This window comes from Pan paniscus, chromosome 5, assembly GCF_029289425.2.
Source record: "Pan paniscus chromosome 5, NHGRI_mPanPan1-v2.0_pri, whole genome shotgun sequence".
NCBI lineage: Eukaryota > Metazoa > Chordata > Mammalia > Primates > Hominidae > Pan > Pan paniscus.
This window is the reverse complement of record NC_073254.2, coordinates 21,746,495-21,764,179: the sequence shown is the minus strand read 5'-3', so window position 1 is coordinate 21,764,179 and position 17,685 is coordinate 21,746,495. Positions and strand designations below refer to the sequence as shown.

Here is a 17,685-nt window from a genome sequence, read left to right as displayed (position 1 = left end):
GACACATCACATGGCCTGGCCTAACTGATGCCACTCTGAACTTCTCTGAGAAAACCTCACTAAAATTCCAAAACATGTATTTATTTATTAACTTATTTCAGTAATCTCCTCAGGTCCTCAGGAGCTTTATGTAAAATACGTTCAACTTTCGGCCAGGCGTGGTGGCTCACGCCTGTAATCCTAGCACTTCGGGAGGCTGAGAAGGGCGGACTGCCCGAACTCGGGAGTTCGAGACCAGCCTGGGCAACACAGTGAAACCCTGTCTCCACTAAAATACAAAAAATTAGCCAGCCGTGGCGGTGCGCGCCTGTACAGAGTCCCAGCTCCTCAGGAGGCTGAGACAGGAGAATCGCTTGAACCCGGGAGGTGGAAGTTGCAGTGAGACGAGATTGCGCCATTGTACTCCAGCCTGGGCAACAGAGTGAGACTCTGTCTCCAAAAAAAAAAAAAAAAACGCATTCAACTTCATTCACAGATGATGCAACAGATTGTCTAACATATCCAGAAAACAGCCGTATGTAAGACATGCCAAGACCCCACAGCCTAGAGAAACCAACAAACCAGGGCCCCGAGGGGCAACACCATGGTGAGGCAAAAACACAAATGTTTAAGGTAAAACACATTACCCAACAGAGGGTATGTGTGGTCACCACTATCCAGCACTCTTCAAAATAAGTAGCTGTGGATGGGTTATCCAAAAGTGAGCTGATACACGCTTGTCAGCAGAAACTGGTTTCTAAATGTATTATCACCAATTTTGGATATTCATAACAAGGCAATTATCTAGTATGCTGTATTTATAACACACTTCTCATTTGACCTCTAAATCTACACATCTGCCTAGGTCACATTGAAGTGAAAGACTCCAAGTTGTTTGTAGAGTACCTTAAAATTTAAATTTTCAAAAATACGCTTAAGTCCAGTTTTCAAAGATTTCTTCCCAGCCATCTCCTCACCAAGCTATTCCAATCAGAAAAAGTGAGGAGTAGAAGGTCTTTGTTGAGTTTTGTTCCCATCTATTCAATTCATCTGGCCAAATACAGGGTTGGGCCAGGTGCGGTGGCTCATGCCTGTAATCCCAGCACTTTGGGAGGCCAAAGCAGGAGGATCACTTGAATCCAAGAGTTCGAGACCAGCCTGGGCAACATAGTAAAACCCCACCTCTACAAAAATTTTAAAAATTAGCCAGGCATGGTGGTGCCCGCCTGTAGTCCCAGCTACTCAGGAGGCTGAGGTAGGAAGATCACTGGAACCTGGGAGGTCGAGACTGCAGTGATCCGTGATCACAACACTGGACTCCAGTATGGGTGACACAACAAACTCCATCCCTTAAAAAAGAAAAAAAAAAAAAAAAATGAGAGAGAGATGGAAATTCACGTTCTCCTCAGTATACTACCTGGGGCCCAAAGGAATGTTCAGGTTATATCCATCAGGGTTGATACCTTATAAAAGAGAAGCTTCTTTGGAGCATGCTCACCTGAGGTTTGGATGAGTTATTCGGATGATATTAGAGAAAAGCATTACCCAAAATGGGAGCCCAATAAGACTTTCATGTGAGACCATCTTAAAGGCTGGTGACCCAACTCACACAGAAGGGGATGGGCCATGCATCCAAGTGAGGCAGGCACCTTCCCTCGGGAAGCAGAAATCCTAAGTAGGTGACAACCACTTGCTGAGTGGCCGGAGCACACCCTGATGGAAGTCTCAGGGTCAGATTGCACCCTGCCTCCCTGCATTGCATCAAGCAGGGCAGCACACCTGCACTCCAGCTTCTAGTGTGTACCAACTCAGTGGAAAACACGTCACTGTCGGTTTTGTTCCAAAAAGATTCTGTTTGCCATTAAAAAAAAAAAAAGTTAATTAACGTAGTAGAAACCAAAGGACTGCCTGGGGGTAGGGAGCAAGTCAGCCATCACCAGAGGTATTTAAATACCAGCTAGACAATCACTCCATGGGGACAGGTTCCACTCCTTGTGAAAGGGGTCAAATAAATCTTCTCCTTTGGCACCCACAGATCTAGTGGAGGGCCCAACACATTAGATACACAACAAGTGTTGCTGACTGAATGAACTATGTTTTCACACAGATTACAGGTCAAGCAAAATACTAATGTAACTCTAATATATTAAGGGCATCGGGTGACCACTGAGGTACTTTATGTGGTTCCAACTAAGAAATAAGTTGGAAAATCAGGTCGCGAAATGAGTTCTGATGCTCCTAAGTAAAAGGTTTGAGCCACTGTGAGAGTCCTAGCTTGGTCCCTACCCAAAGGCTCTTCCCATGAACCCTATGCTCAAGTCAAACAGATAAAGCATCGCTAAAACACACCTCAGTGCTTTTAAGATTTAGGTCTAGGCCAGGTGTGGTAGCTCACACCTGTAATCCCAGCATTTTGGAGGGCCAAGGTGGGTAGATCACTTGAGCCCAGGAGTTCGAGATCAGCCTGGGCAACATAGTAAAATCTCATCTTTACAAAAAAATACAAAAATTGGCCAGGTGCAGTGGCTCATGCCTGTAATCCCAACACTTTGGGAGGCTGAGGCGGGTGGATCACCTGAGGTTGGGACTTCGAGACCAGCCTGGCCAACATGGTGAAACCTCATGTCTATTAAAAATACAAAAATTAGCCAGGCGTAGTGGCAGGCACCTGTAATCCCAGCTACTCGAGAGGCTGAGGCAGGAGGGAGAATCACTTGAACCCAGGAGGCAGAGGCTGCGGTGAGCCAATATCGTGCCACGGCACTCCAGCCTGGGTGACAGAACAAGACTCTGTCTCAAAAAAAAAAAAAAAAATTAGCCAAGCGTGGTGGCGCACACCTGTAGTCCCAGCTACTCAAGAGGCTGAGGTGGGAGGATCACTTGAGCCCACAAGGTCGAGGCTCTAGTGAACCGTGATCACACCACTGCACTGCACCCTGTTGACAGAGCGAGGCCTTGTCTCAAAAAAACAAAAATAGGTGTACATCTCATCTAAAAATCATTCAAAAGCTCAGACCATCTACAAGAAATTTTTCCTGTTCCTTTTAGCATCGGGAAATTAAAAAAAGGAAAAAGAAGGAGGATAGAATAGGAGGCAGCCATTGGTTTTTTCCCCAATGGTAAGAACATAACGTCTGTTTCTCACTGTTACATAAGTACTGTTCATGCTTCATCCATGCCATGTACTTTTTTTTCTTTTTGAGAAGGGGTCTCAGCCTGTTGCTCAGGCTGGAATGCAGTGGCGCAATCACAGCTCGCTGCAGCCTCAACCTCCTGGGTTCAAGTGATCCTCCCACCTCAGTCTCCTGAGTATCTGGGACTACAGGTGTGTACCACCATGCCCGGCTAAGGTTTGTATTTTTTTGTAGATACAGGGTTTTTTACCTTGTTGTCCAGGCCAGTCTCAAACTCCCAAACTGCTGGGATTAGAGGCATGAGCCACCACGCCCGGCCTAGGTACATAATTTTTAATCAACTAAAACACAGTGCAAGTAAAGAAATAGCTAAAAAAGGCGGGCGGGGGGTGGGGTTGGGGACATAAATATAGCTCTTTAAAAGGTAGAGAACACACCTTGTTCGTAAACCCTGACTAATCCAGCGTTTCACTGTCAGAGGCATCATCATCCACTCAGCTGCAAAAGCCAGAGACCAGGAAGTCATGTCTCCCTTCCACGACCCTTCCTCATCGCCAAGCCCCTCCCACCTCTTAAACCTTTATCAAATCCTTCTAAGCTCCCTTTTTCTACTGCCACCACCGGTTTTCAAAGTTTCAAAAACTAGCGTTCTAACTGACATTCTTCCAAACAGAAGGCAAACAGTTGCTTCCTTCTAGCCAGGTCTATTCTCAACTCTGGGTAGGAATAATCTTTAAAAATGCAAATCTCATCGTGCTAATCTGGCCTAACACTTTTCGTAGCTTCCCAGAGTTCCTAGCAGCCTGCTCTAGCCCTTATCTACCGCACCATCCCTGCAATTCACTGGTTCTGTGTCTTGTCTTCCTCCAAACACTGTGCTTTTCTCATTTTCCTGGACGCACACCTCTCTCCAACCTCAGGGTCTTTGTACAAGCCGTTTTCTGACACTTTTTCTTTCCTCTCACCCATCCTTCAGCTATTAGCTCAAATGTCACTTCCACAAGGTGCCTTCCTTGACCGGCCTCCCAGCATCTTTCACTCCTCCCACACACACAAAGGCCACACACTGGTAGCACTTAGCACGTGTATATAAAAATGACTTCTTAGTTGCTGAACATGCGTCCTTATTTTCTTTTTTTTTGAGATGGAGTCTCGCTCTGTCACCCAAGCTGGAACGCAGTAGCACGATCTCAGCTCATTCAACCTCTGCCTCCAGGGTTCAAGCGATTCTCCTGCCTCAGCCTCCTGAGTAGTTGGGATTACAGATGCCCGCCACTACGCCCGGCTAATTTTTGTGTTTTTAGTAAAGATGGGGTTTCACCATACTAGCCAGGCTGGTCTCCCAAAGTGCTGGGATTACAGGCGTGAACCACCATGCCTGCCATTTCTTTCGATGCAATATATCCTCTATGAGGCTTTCAACTATCTTTCCCATACCAGTAAACTTGGTGCTTAACACAGTAGCCTTGCATAGCGGATATTCAAATATGTACTGAATCAATAAAAATCTGTAAATGTTAAAAAAAAATAACACCATGGGAGGCCAGGTGCAGTGGTTCACGCTTGTAATCCCATCACTTTGGGAGGCCGAGGTGAGTGCACCACCTGAGGTCAGCAGTTTGAGACCAGCCTGGCTAACATGGTGAAACCCTGTCTCTAATAATCAAAAAAAATAAAAAATAATTAAAAAAAACACCATGGGATTGGCAAATTTGGTGGTGAAAAACTGACTATTTTCAAAAGGACGCTGAATCTCATACTGAATCACACTCCAGGACAGGAGGTTGTGAAGCCTTATTAAGCTTTTGAACAAATGGTTCTCAGAAACCTTCTTTTCATGATTTAAATACAAATCAAATTCAGAGACATGCAAGTTAAGCCTCCTTTAAACTATACTTGGTTTTAAACTTTTAAGTAGAACACCTTAGCCAAATACATACAGATTTAACCAACCAAGTCACAGAAAACCTGTTTGAGATGTTCACTAGTTTTATAAAATTATCCTCCAAAACATTTAAAATTCCTAAAGCAAAGGAAAAACTGACTTTAAAATAATCTATTTCCTGGGCGGGAGCGGTGGCTCACACCTGTAATCCCAGCACTTTGGGAGGCCAAGGCGGGCAGATCACATGAGGTTGGGAGTTTGAGACCAGCCTGGCCAACATAGTGAAACCCTGTTTCTACTAAAAATACAAAAATTAGCTGGGTGTGGTGGAATGCGCCTGTAATCCCAGCTACTCAGGAGGCTGAGGTGGGAGAATCGCTTGAATCCAAGATGTGGAGGTTGCAGTGAGCTGAGATTCCACCCCTGCACTCCAGCCTGGGAGATAGTGCAAGACTCTGTCTCAAAAAGAAAACAAAAAACTATTTTCTGTATTGAAGAGGAAAATATATGAGCCTCCTGATAAATAAAACTATGTTAGAATATTATATCTGAATGTATCTGCCAAATCTGAGCCTAAACTCTAGTTAGTAGATAAGCACTTGTTAAAAAATATTTATAGTAATATATTTTTAATCAACCAGGATTTCATCCTGTATAAAAAATACCAAGAACTTCCACACACTATGTCGTTTTCTTCTTTTTGCTTTTTAAAATTCATGTCAGGCTCAGTGGCTCATACCTCATACCTGTAATCGCAACACTTTGGGAGGCTGAGGTAGGAGGACTGCTCCATCCCAGGAGTTTAGGAATTTGAGACCAGCATGAGCAACATAGAGAGACCCTGTCTCCAAAAAAATAAAAATAAAAATTCATTGTTTAAAAAGGAAACCTGGTGGGGCGCGGTGGCTCATGCCTGTAATCCCAGCACTCTGGGAGTCCGAGGTGGGTGGATCACCTGAGGTCAGGAGTTCAAGACCAGCCTGGCCAACATGGTGAAACCCCATCTCTACTAAAAAAAATACAAAAATTAGCTGGGTGTGGTGGTAGGCGCCTGTAATCCCAATTACTCGGGAGGCTAAGAGAATTGCTTGAACCTGGGAGGCGGAGGCTGCAGTGAGCCAAGACTGCGCCATTGCACTCCAGCCTCGATGACAAGAGTAAAACACTTCGTCTCAAAAAAAAAAAAAACAGGAAACCTATTCACATGGTTCACCTTTGTGTTTCAGAACACCCACCCCATCTTCCTGGTTATCTCCCCTATTTCTGAAGACATATCTACCTCTTTTATGAGAAAATTAAGATTTTGATTTTGTATATTCAGAGAAATGTTTTGTTTTTTATATTGAAGTGTCAGAATAAAGGGAGCTCCCTTAAAACAGTGAAAATGATTCTTTTTATAAATATGATCTAAAATCAACTATTACCACGTGTATACTGCACATACACAGACACATACAAACACATAAAGCAAGATTTATACCCTGTAGATTTCTGGCTTGGTATTCTGTTTTGAATCCTACGAGTAATGGAAAAAAGAGAAGCTAAATTATACACAGACCAACACTCCTATTAACTCATACCACTAATGAAACAAAACTCTAACTAAGCAGAGAAAATGGGCCCACACATTGGAGCTCTGAAATGATTTTGGTCTTTGATCTGTGTGCCCATCTCTCCTATTTAATGTAAACTTCAAATCAAGAGCCATGAAAAATGGTTATAATTAGTAAAGGCCCCAGTGTGACAGCTTTTAGCGCAACCAGGCATTAACAAGGAGTTTTTTTCACTTTTACATTAAGCTGAGCCAACTTTTATTTTAGAATTTCTGTAATTCAAAATTCTTTCCCACCAAAGAACTTAATTCTTTCCCACCTAGCACCACCTTCTGCATGATGGGTATGCTGAAATCGTTAGTTCATGTCTATTTCCTTCATTGAATTTGTAGCACTATTTAGGCCTTAGCTTCCAAATTACATGTGGCTATTCTCCAAAATCTTCAGAAACTCTCATTTTTGTATCAGAAATCAACACACAGTGGTGAGTGAGCACCAACTATGCAATCGTTCTAGGTGCAGGAGATGGGAAAATATTCTTGAAGTGAGAGAAACATGTTAAGAGATAAATTACAACAGACAAGACTTGACAGATGGGGGTAAAAGTTATTCACAACAGAAGAGCTAATTCTCCATAGAAGAGGCAGTATTTAAGCTGGGTCTTGAAAAAAAGAGTACAAAATTTTTATTGCTGAAGGAAGGGGATGGGGATGCAACAGAAAGAACAATCCAGGCAACAGGAGGCAGTAAGAATCAATTCAGTGTGGCAGTGGGGTAGAAGAGAGTGACAAGAGCTGAGACTAGAAATTCAGCTTGGAAGCAGACGAAGTTCCTTGTATGCCAAGTTAGGGAGTTTGGATTTCTTCCTGTAGACAACAGAGAGCCAAGAGATGTTTTTAAGCAGGCAAACACCACGCACAGCTTTAGTTCTGACGATTCTGGCAGCAGAGTGGAGGATGAACTGCAGTAAGGAGAAACTGGTGGCAGGAAATTAACTTGGGAGGCGTTTGTGACTTGATGAGGGCCTTAGGTCAGAAACGATAGAACAGCCAATGCCAGGGCCAGACTGGAGTGTGGTTTTGCAGAGGGCCTAGTGACTGATTGAACACTGGGGCAGGACAGACCATACGTCAGGACGGCAGTAAGACTCCTGGCCTAGAAGGCTGGGTGGATGGTGATCACCTTCCAGAAGGAAGGGAGAGGACTTTCATTTTTACAAGTACCTGCAGGGTAAGGTACTTGCAGGGTGATCAGGGTGACAAAAGGTTCAAGCTTGGGAGAAGTTGTAAATGGAGATATAGAGTTGGGAGTTGGCAGTTTATAGGTTAGAGGAGAAGACAGAAAAGCACCAGAACGCAGAGTGCGTTCTGCAGGAACAGGACTCGTTACCAGGTATGGGACTGCAAAGATGGCTGCAGAGCAATGGCCCTGAGCACCATCAGTGCGACTGACACCAATGGGACACTGAATAACCGCTGGTTTAGATGTAAAAAGAGCTATCTTCAAGTATTGCACATGTCTATAAAGTGGGAGCCCAGGCCACTCTAGGGGTGACTCTGCCTACCACTGGCAGCCCTTCCTTTTCTGGAATTCGATCTCTGTCTCCCTGTTTTCTTCTCCCCTCTATGGTTTCCTTACCTCCTGTCTGTGTGATAGGCTGGGGGGTGGGGGGGAAGGCCAAGGGTCAGATCAGTTAACACTTGCTGGCTAAAAGATCACTCCTGTCACTATATTAGACATTTCTGGTCTGAGGCCTGGGGTCCCTTAACATAAAAATAATCACCGCCTCCTACCCTGCATCCCCTTACTCCCTCCCTATCCCTCCCAACCACAGCAGCTGGCGGCCATCCACCCTCTCAAGAGGAGATGTATGGACAGAGGACCCGGCTCAGAAACACTGCCCTATAAAAACGGCAGACGGTTATGTAAGAATTTTGCAAAAACTTGAGAAAATAAAATAAGGGAGACTACGAATGCAAAAACATTAACTGTTAAGCAAGTAAGGGCTAGTTCAAACACTTAAAAAAAAAAAGGTATACTCCACATAACTTAGAACATGAAGGAGGCTGCAGATGACAGCACCAGAGCAAGTTTCCCAAATAACTGAAGAGGTGACTGGGAAAGCTGAGCCATCGACCAGAACAGCTTCACAAAGCCAATGAATCTAGTTTGTTTTAGAAGTAGATGACTTCTAGAATTTTCATTTACTACGGGGTTTTCAAATATATTTAATGCCACTTAACATTTTCCTCAACCCCAAATTTTCTGTGAAACTTCGAACTTGCCAACCATGGTACCTCAGAGGCAAATAAGAGCTTACTTGCTTTATGGAATTTCAGATTTCTAAATATATCGCATGCAATACAGGCAGCGCACCCAGTGGACTTGTAGATGAGACCCAGGCCACGACTACCGTACCTTTCAAGCAGGCTTTCTCAACCTCAGCTCTGCTGACGTATGGGGGTCGTTCTGTGCACTCTAAGATGTGGAGCAGCATCTTTGGGGTCTACGCACTAAAGGCCCGTAGCAGCTCCCCGCTGCCGCCCACCCCCCACCAGAAACACTTAAAAATGTCTCCAGACAGTGCCAAAAGTCCCCTGGGGGCAAACCCACCAGGCTGAGAACCACTTCTTCAAAGAGTAAGCCCCAAGCTTGTCATCAGCTTTTTCCTTAAAACTCATCCCTCAGCCTGATCAACATGGTGAAACCCTGTTACTGCTAAAAATACAAAAATTAGCTGGGCGTGGTGGTGTGTGCCTGTAGTCCCACCTGCTCAGGAGACTGAGGCAGGAGAATCGCTTGAACCCTGGAGGTGGAGGTTGCAGACAGGCAAGATTGTGCCACTGCACTCCATCCTGGGCGGACAGCAAGACTCTGCCTCACCTAAGTGAACCACATTAAGAAGAATTTGCTAGTCCTGTTAGTCTCCCAGCACTAAAAACAAAAACAAAGTGCTGCATTTCCCCAATCTGAACATAAACTCCTAGGCAAAATTTGACTAAGGTAATGGAGGTGTGCAAAATTCTGGAAAGGAAATCCAGAATGGATACCCGCAAAGCTTCCTGAGCTCAAAATACACCACTTTCTTCCGTTTATAGCTTTTGACTTTCTGGAACATCTACTTTATCCTTACAACAATCTCATGAGGTAGAAAGGCTACTAAAAAGATACATATCATCACAGTTCATCAACAGAAATGCTACCAAGAGCAAAAGTGCTTTTTAAAATTTCCTTATACCTTCAAACTCAATTCGGTTTATTTTGAAAAGGATCTGGTCTTCTTTAAAAACCACACACCATACACATGGAGATAAATAGGCAGTATATATTTAATGCTGCTAAGTCCTCTTGAGGTCAAACTGACTCTAAAAAGCAGCTGTTCTACAGGGCTAGGCTGGAGTTAGGAGTTCTGGGTTCCAAGTTTGATTTATTATCAGCCCCTGGGTGGACCACGGCGCAGCTGTAAAATGGGTCAACATACCCACCCAACTCCCATAGTGTTCCTCTAAGCATAAACTTGGAATCTTTGCTAAAGGCCTCCACAAAAGCAGGGTGAAATTAACTAAGTCCTAGAAGGTATATCTGAATGAAAAAGAAAAATTTTAAAGTGATTAAACCACCAGAAGTATCAGACACTTTCATAACAATCCTATCCCATAGTCTCTGAAAAGGGGGAAAGAGATGAAATACCAAGCAAACTAGAGAAAAACAAATAGAGCATTTAAAAGCTTTATCTAATTACCCCCACTGAGACGTTTTCTCTTCAGTCTGGCTGTCTGACAATGCCTGTGGGGGTTTTCATTCTCTTTCTCCACCCACCCTCATGATGTCTGCAAGCCCTCAGGTGAATCCCTGCAGGAGCAGTCAGTACCCAGTCCCGGGACTTTACAGAGGTTTTCGAATTCTCTTAGCATTACTTGCTTGAATCACACTGAACAAACAGTCTCCACCCTCTCCCACTGCTTTTGTCTGAAGCACCTATTCACAGTCAGCCACCTTTACTGATGGGCAGACTGTCTAACTTCAGTACCCTTGAAGTCCCACCAGAAATAAGATGCACCGATCGCTCCCAGTCTCCTCCTCCCCATCCGCTTCACCCCAACCCGCCACTGCCAACGGCAGAGTGCAATCCCCAGCTACACTCGGCTGCAGTTCAGACCACGCCGAACACCAGAGAACGTGACAAGAGAAATTGAGCGGAGCACAGTCGATGACACTGCCGACAGGACTGCTAACAAAAAAGGAAAAACCCCTCTCCACCTTCCTCATTCTTTTACATCTGTAGTAATGAAAACAACAGTAGTTTTCTTTTCTGTATTCTGCCTTCTATGGGAGTGGGGGAAATGAAAAATAAGTGATGCATTTCAGAGAGCACACCGTATGCCTCCCTCTGGGTTTCATACGGTGTACCTTTTACCTTTGATATAAGGGGAGGTCCCTGCAACCCTCACCCCCGTGTGGAAATCACTGTCTGACCCTTGCTCTTTGAAAAGTGCCATGGCTACTTCTACTCAAAAATCACTGTCTAAATCAGGAAAGAAAGAGAGAAAAGAAACAGAAAGAAAATACATTTATCAATTTCTTAATTATATTTGGACACAAAAAATATGACTCAACACTGCCTGTTCAATAGGTCAGATGTACAGAAATTAACCTTGAAGCAGGGAAACTTTTGGCTTACAACAGGCTTACCATTCAACCAAGAGATGACAGTTACTCATCATGGCTTCAATTAGATTTCAACCATTTTATCTCAATGAAAAACTTCAAGATACTTGAACATACTTTTGGCAGAAATGTAATGTACATCACACCTGTTTTTGTTTTCTGACATTTGGCCAGTCCTTCCAAAGATACTCTGAACCTAATATAATTATTTTTAAAAAGATAGCTATGAACTGGGCGGAATAAACTGCACTAGGGAGGTGGAATGAAATGGAGGAGAAGCCCTATCAAAACCTAATCTAAGGGAATGGTAATCTCAGTAAAGGGGGAAAGAAAGCTATTGTCCCCTTATCAGGACAGACTACATCGCATACTTTCTATTGATACTAAATTGCATTTCTATCTTTGAATACAAACCTGTTTGATGTGGAATAAAAGACATAACTTTATGGATGATGCAGAATTTCCAAAACAAACCAAGGAATCAGTTATTAATACTAGAAATAAGAGGGTACTATACACACAAATCCTCAGGAAGGTTCAACCTGAACACACTGGTAATAGTCAAGAAGTCCACCAGACAAGCTGCCATCTGACACCACAAGGCTGGTCATAGAGTACTGAACTTCAACTAAAGACACTTACAAAAGAAAGAGATTATTTAAATATAATAACAAAACCAAAACAAACTTTAACATCCTACCTTCCCAGGTCAAAGGACATAGAAGATTCAGAAATTAACTAAACCTAGTAAATAATGTAAAACAGGGAATGACTCCCTTTCAAAAATGCTTCGGTTAATTTTAGCATCCTTCTGTTTAGCTGCTTAGCAACCCTTATCCTATGACCTTCTAAGCACCACCTACTTTTCAGAAGGATAATGAATAGAAACATCAAAAGAATTCACTTCTGTTTCCAAAGAATATATTTAACCAATTCTTATAGGAGTTAAATTTATATTAATTATGCCGAGCAAAATCCTAAAAGGGTAGCATTTTAAAACTTCATTAACTAGGACATTTCCTTAGCTGAAGGTGATAAATGATGTTAGCAAGCAAGCATAAGATAGCAAGCAAAGACTTCCTAACTGACCTCAGAAGTGGAATAACGCAACAGTTCAAAATTGAAGAGCAAAAACGACCTATGGCAGCTACACTGTACAGTGCCTGGCACACAGCAGGTAACCAACAAACTGCTGTTGATCAGATGCTGGACTAATATGTGTAGGTTTATTTTCTTCCTTCAACACGCTGTACCTGTGTTGGATACAAATAAGGCCTTGGGAGTCTGCCTGAAGAAATTTAAAAGACCCTTCAGTCAAAAGGTCGCTTGTTGGATGATGTAACTAGTTAGGAATGGATGCACCACCTGTACCAGCTCAATAAGACGCATGTTCCCCATCACATAACAAATACTTGTCTGCCATAAGGGCTTAGAGTCTGATTTTCTGATGAGAAATAAAGCAGTATCTAGAAAAACCCAGAGAATGATATTCCACAAAACGGTAAGCATCGGCAGCATTTCTTAAGAGTATTACACATCCAGCAAATCCTCTTTAAAAACAAGACATTCTAAAATGCAACCAGTTTAGCAGTATTTTTAAGACAAAGACAATGCAAGTTCATTAACCTAAAATGGAGCACAAGCTAAGCAAATAACTAAATCAAAGAGTTCTTCTCTCCTTTTCTTTTGTAAAAATGGAGGAAAGGTATTTTTTTTAACACATTTAAAACTTGATTAAAGCCATTCAAATGTTTAATTCATCAGTGTAACCAAAGCTCAAAGCACATCAAAGCAGGACCCATCAGCGGGTACCCAGAAGGCTCCCTCCAAAGGGCAGAGGTAAACACATACACACACACACACCACCCCTAAAATTAGTGATCCGTCTTTGTATAAATTACTTGTAGAGTAGCTCGAACCCATTCCTTCAGAAGTTCTGTGGACTCTTGAAGATAGCACAAAACTCAACGTTTGTTTTTCAAAGAGGTTTTAGCCAACACTTTGGCCTCTATCTAACTCAGACTTCCGGGTTGAAATATGTCTTAGAAACTATACCTGCCTACTTGAAAAAGCACCAAATCTAGAGGATGATTTTCATGGGTGTGAAAAAACAAAACTAAACCACATTCTTTTCTTGGCAGTTCTCTTTTCCCCACCTTCCACTTCAATTAAACTTATTTCAGAATCAACTCGCACACATGCAGGGTCCACTACATATATAAAGGGGAAAAAAATATCAAAAATAATGGAGATGCACTAGCAACTCTGCCTTTGCAGAAATCATTTCAAGTCTTCTTAAGACAGAAATTCCTCGCTATTTCCAGCAACACCATTCAACAGGCAAACTTTATTTCCACTGGCTTTTAAAGAGCTAAGCTTAAATCTAAACTCTAAGAGGGTTCAATTTTCTACTAATGAAAACCCCCGGACAGGTTTTTCAACATACCAAAACGTTATATTTTTTTATTCACCCTTTTGTCTCTCTCCACATCCACCACCATCACAAGCAGCAGCAGCAGGAGCATCCTCAAACGAAGAAAACCCCTCCAAAGTGCCCCGAATGTGTGCTGCTGCTGGCTCTGAAGCCGTGTAGAATTTCGTAATGGAATGTGAACTGCTCGTCCGGATCTGGGCTCACGTTCTATCTCCTAACCAGTAAGGAGCGAGGGAGGGCAAATCTGCTGAGCAAGGAGAAATACTTTCCTCCTCTTTTATAACCCATCACGGATGCACTGCGGCCGAGGGGCGCGAGCTGCACGCGGCGCCTGTCAAGCGGCCCGGGCCCGCACCCCGTGGGGTCCCCGCGTCCCCCAGCTCCCCGCCCCGCCCGGAGAGAAAGGTGGCCTCACCCATCGGTGGGCTCGGCCGACGCGCCCCGCACTCACGCGCGGCCGCGGAGCAGGTCACATCCTCGACGCGCCCTTGGCCCGGTCCAGAAAACACGCCGCTTCCCAGGGAGGGGGTCGGCGACGGGAAGGACCTCCCCTGCTCCTTAGCAACCATTAAGGTCGCAGTTTCCTAAGAGACCGCGAGCGGGGAGGGGGCGCGGGGGGCCCGGCCCAAGGCTTGTGCGGGAAGTTGGGGGCGGGGGGGCAGCAACAGGCCCCCTCCCCCCACCCAGCTAGACGCCGGGGGCCGGGATGGGAGGAGGAAGGGAAGCCCTAGAACTCGTGAAAAACTGGTCCAGCGGGCGGCGGACAAAAGTTTCCGAGCGCGCTCCACAGCTGGGCGGCGGAGCGGGCCCCGGCGGCCGGCCCCGCCTCGGATGCTCCCGGCCTCCTTCCTGTGCTCGTGACGGCGCCGAGCCCCCCACCCCCCCCCCGCCCGCGAGGCAGGCTAGCTCCACACCGAGGGCTCCCACGAAAACACTCACCCCGCCAACGGAAGGGCGAGGGAACAATACGTGCCCGCACGGCTAGGGCCCGGTCCCCTCCTCCCCTGGCCCCCCGGGGCGGTGGTCGGCGTGACCACGACCGCCAGCCGGGAACCCGCGAGGGCGCGGGGCTGCCCGCGGCCCCCTCCCGGCCGGCGCCGTCCGCCCGGGAGGATCAAAGTCCGCAGAGCAGGGCGCGGCGGATGCTCCCACCGAGCAGCCCCGAGCAGGCACCCCCGCGCGAGCACCCCGGGCAGGCACCCCCGGATACCTTACGGCGGCGGCGGGAGGGCGGGCGCCGTCATCTCCGCGCTTCCCGGCCCGAGAGGGACTCGAAAGTATGTAGGAGAAAAGTTTCCCCTCCCACATGGGGGGGAGGATGTCGAGGGAGAGAGGGCGGAAGATGGAGAGCAGCGCTGGGAAGATGTTTCTGGCCGGCGGTGCGCGCACCATCCGAGTCCCGGCGGTGCTGGTTAAAAATAAACTCGGCGGCGCGGGTCGGGCCGGATTCCTGCGCTCGGACGGCTAATATGGATGCGCATCAGGTCCTGCTGGCGGGGCGCTGCGGCGGCTCGCGCTGGGAGCTGGTTGGCAGAGCCGGCAGCTCGGGAAAGGGAAAAGAGCGGAGGAAGGGGAGGAGGAGGAGGAGGAGGAGGAACGGCCCGGCGCGCAGCCCGAGGGGAGAGGGCTGCCCCGCTCATCCCTGGCCGCCCCGCCGGCCCGAGCGCACGCTGCGCGGAGTGGGGCGTGCGGGTCCCCGGCTCCGGGACACACCGAGTTTCAAAAGTACAACGCGCTCTGCAGACTTCACCCTCCCCATCCCCAAAGTTCTTTAAAAGGTCGCTCCGGCTGTGCCCCAGACTTCTCGCTGCCGCCGGAGTACCGCGAGTCGGAATCCGGGGCACGTACTTACGGCCGGGCAGGACGCTTGGCTCCCAGGCATGATGCGTTGGGGACCGGTGGGCTTCAGGGAGAGACCGAGGAGAGATGCAAACTTGTTCCGGAAAAGGAATCAAAATGGCGTTTCTGGATGTGCAAAGTTCATCAACTCCGCAGTCACTTCCCCTCCTCCTCTTCTCCCACAGGGAGGGAGGTGGGCGAGGAGCTGGCGACCCCGGCGCCCCAGCCGTCGTCCCGGCCCCCGTCTCGGCCCCCCGCCCAGCTTCCTCGCCCGCACGCTCGGAGTCTCGCTCTCCCCCTCTCACCCTGATAAGTAGACACATCACGTGTTGCTCCTGCGAGTCTCCTGGGGACGTGTTACTGAGCGGCCGCGGCGGCGGCGGCGGCGCTCGGACTGGGGGGGGTGAGGGGGAGGACCGCGGTACCCGCCTGTCCCCACCGCCGCCCCCGCCCCGACTTTAGCAGGGTGACCGCAGTTGCCATCCCGGGATGGATGGAGGTGGAGTCCCCTCCCCACCCCCCACCGCAGCCCCAGGTTTGCCCTACGCCCTCCCAAGGCGCCCCGGGCCATGGGAGGGCCGGGCTGCCCGAGGGGAAGGGTCCGGGAGGCCGCGACTGAGTGCGATCCCAATCGTCCCGTTGCTCGCCGGCCACCTTATTCGGCCACCGCGCCCCCTCCCCTGCAGCCCCTCGCCGCGGGCGACTCCCCGCCCCCGGCGACTCCCCGCCCCCGGCTTTCCATCACTTCACTCCGCAGTTTCACTATTTTAACGGAGGCGGGGGAGACACGGTGATGCCTCGGAATTGCGAGAGGGGCACCTCGGAGGCGCTGGAGTTGGGGGGATGGGGGGCGTAGGGCTCGGAGCCCTGGCCTGACGCCGCCCCTCTGGGTCTCCGAGGCATCTGCGAGGGGGAGCCCCGCCCGCGCCGTTTCCTTTCCACGCGGTCCTCGCTCTGCATCCAGGTGGGGCGAGTGGATGATGGGGCAGGAGATTAAGGAGCAGGCGCTTCACCCCGCCCCTAGCTTCGAGCGGTTTCTCTCCCGGGGCCATCCTTCTTACTCGGGCTGCCGCCCTGAGTGTGCTCGCCGTCTAACAAACTCAACTCCGCCCCGACTTTGGTCCCCCTCCCTTACCCCCACCCCACAAAGGATGCTTCAGCGGGGAACTGTCGTGGCCGCCAGGGGCTGAGGACGGTTCCTGCCGCCACTGTGTCCCCACCCCGCGATGGAATGGCTGATGCTGTGTCATCCACGTCGCCCTCCAAGGCTTCAGAGAAGCCACACGCAGTATCTCTTTCTCTCAGAGGGCTCCTGTTTCAACTCTGAAAAGCAGGGGCCCTCCTCCGAGCCGCTCTCCATCTCTCCAGCTCCTGCCACCACGCTTCGCACTGGCTGCCTTGCCCCAAGTTATCACGGAGCCCAGAGAAACCAGGCCTGGGCTGTGCTTCCTCCATAAAGCAGCTGACATGTTTCCAACTGTTAATACTTCTCCTACCGAGGTTCTGAAAGGGGTCTGTTCTCAGCCTTTGGAAACATCTTCAGAAAGATAAGGATGATTGTGGTTGTTGAAAATAAACACGCCCCCCCCGCCCCCGTAGTTCTAAAGAAGAGTGTCCAAAGAATACTACAGTAGAATTAAGCGTTTGAGTCTGGTTAGGCAAGATGATGTTATGCAGGCAGAAAGCTGGCTACTTTCTATTTACTATGACCTTTGACCCTGGCTCCACCACACCAGCTCCTCTGAGAAGGCTTGAACACCATGGAGAGTTGTCAGCCCAACTGTGGTCCTTTAATTTGAGCCCTTCCATTGACCTCTAGTTTTCAGGGCTGCAGACAGAAGTGTCTGTCTCGGGATGGGTCCTGGCCAGAATAGAACTCTTTAGAACCAAGGAAAAGCAGCTGGACCATTAGGTCTGATATGAGATAAGTAGGCTAAACCACTGCCCAAGAAGGAGCTGATTCAGCTGGCTGTTTCTCTGACTTTCAGTCATCAAAATTAAGTTTTCGGAACCTGTTATGTTTCCCAGGCTCTACTGTTTACTGAAGAAAACTCCATCCAGAGAAATTTTAGCGGTTGCATTTTTCTGAGCCTCCCCCAACCCCGCCGCCCCCAAATGTATTATCAAATGCTTTTTTGAAGACAGGCCAGTCGTGGAGGAGATGGGCAGGTCTCTAGACAGGAATAATAGTTC

At 47.7% G+C, this 17,685-nt stretch overlaps 1 protein-coding gene across 6 annotated transcripts in view; it reads right to left on the bottom strand.

Moving 5' to 3' along the window:
• The window catches only part of RREB1 (ras responsive element binding protein 1), a 144,553-nt gene extending 127,947 nt beyond the window's left edge, over positions 1–16,606 (bottom strand). For 3 of the 6 annotated variants that reach the window (XR_010112377.1, XM_034961403.3, XM_034961406.3), the window contains exon 1: positions 15,506–15,623. The gene's annotated coding sequence lies outside the window, so the exon portion shown is untranslated. Of the gene's footprint in view, positions 1–14,863; positions 15,210–15,501; positions 15,624–15,797 lie in introns of those variants that run through there. The other 3 variants (XM_063605137.1, XM_034961402.3, XM_003819171.6) reach the window with 3 other exon arrangements.
• Between the last annotated feature and the right edge of the window lie 1,079 nt (positions 16,607–17,685).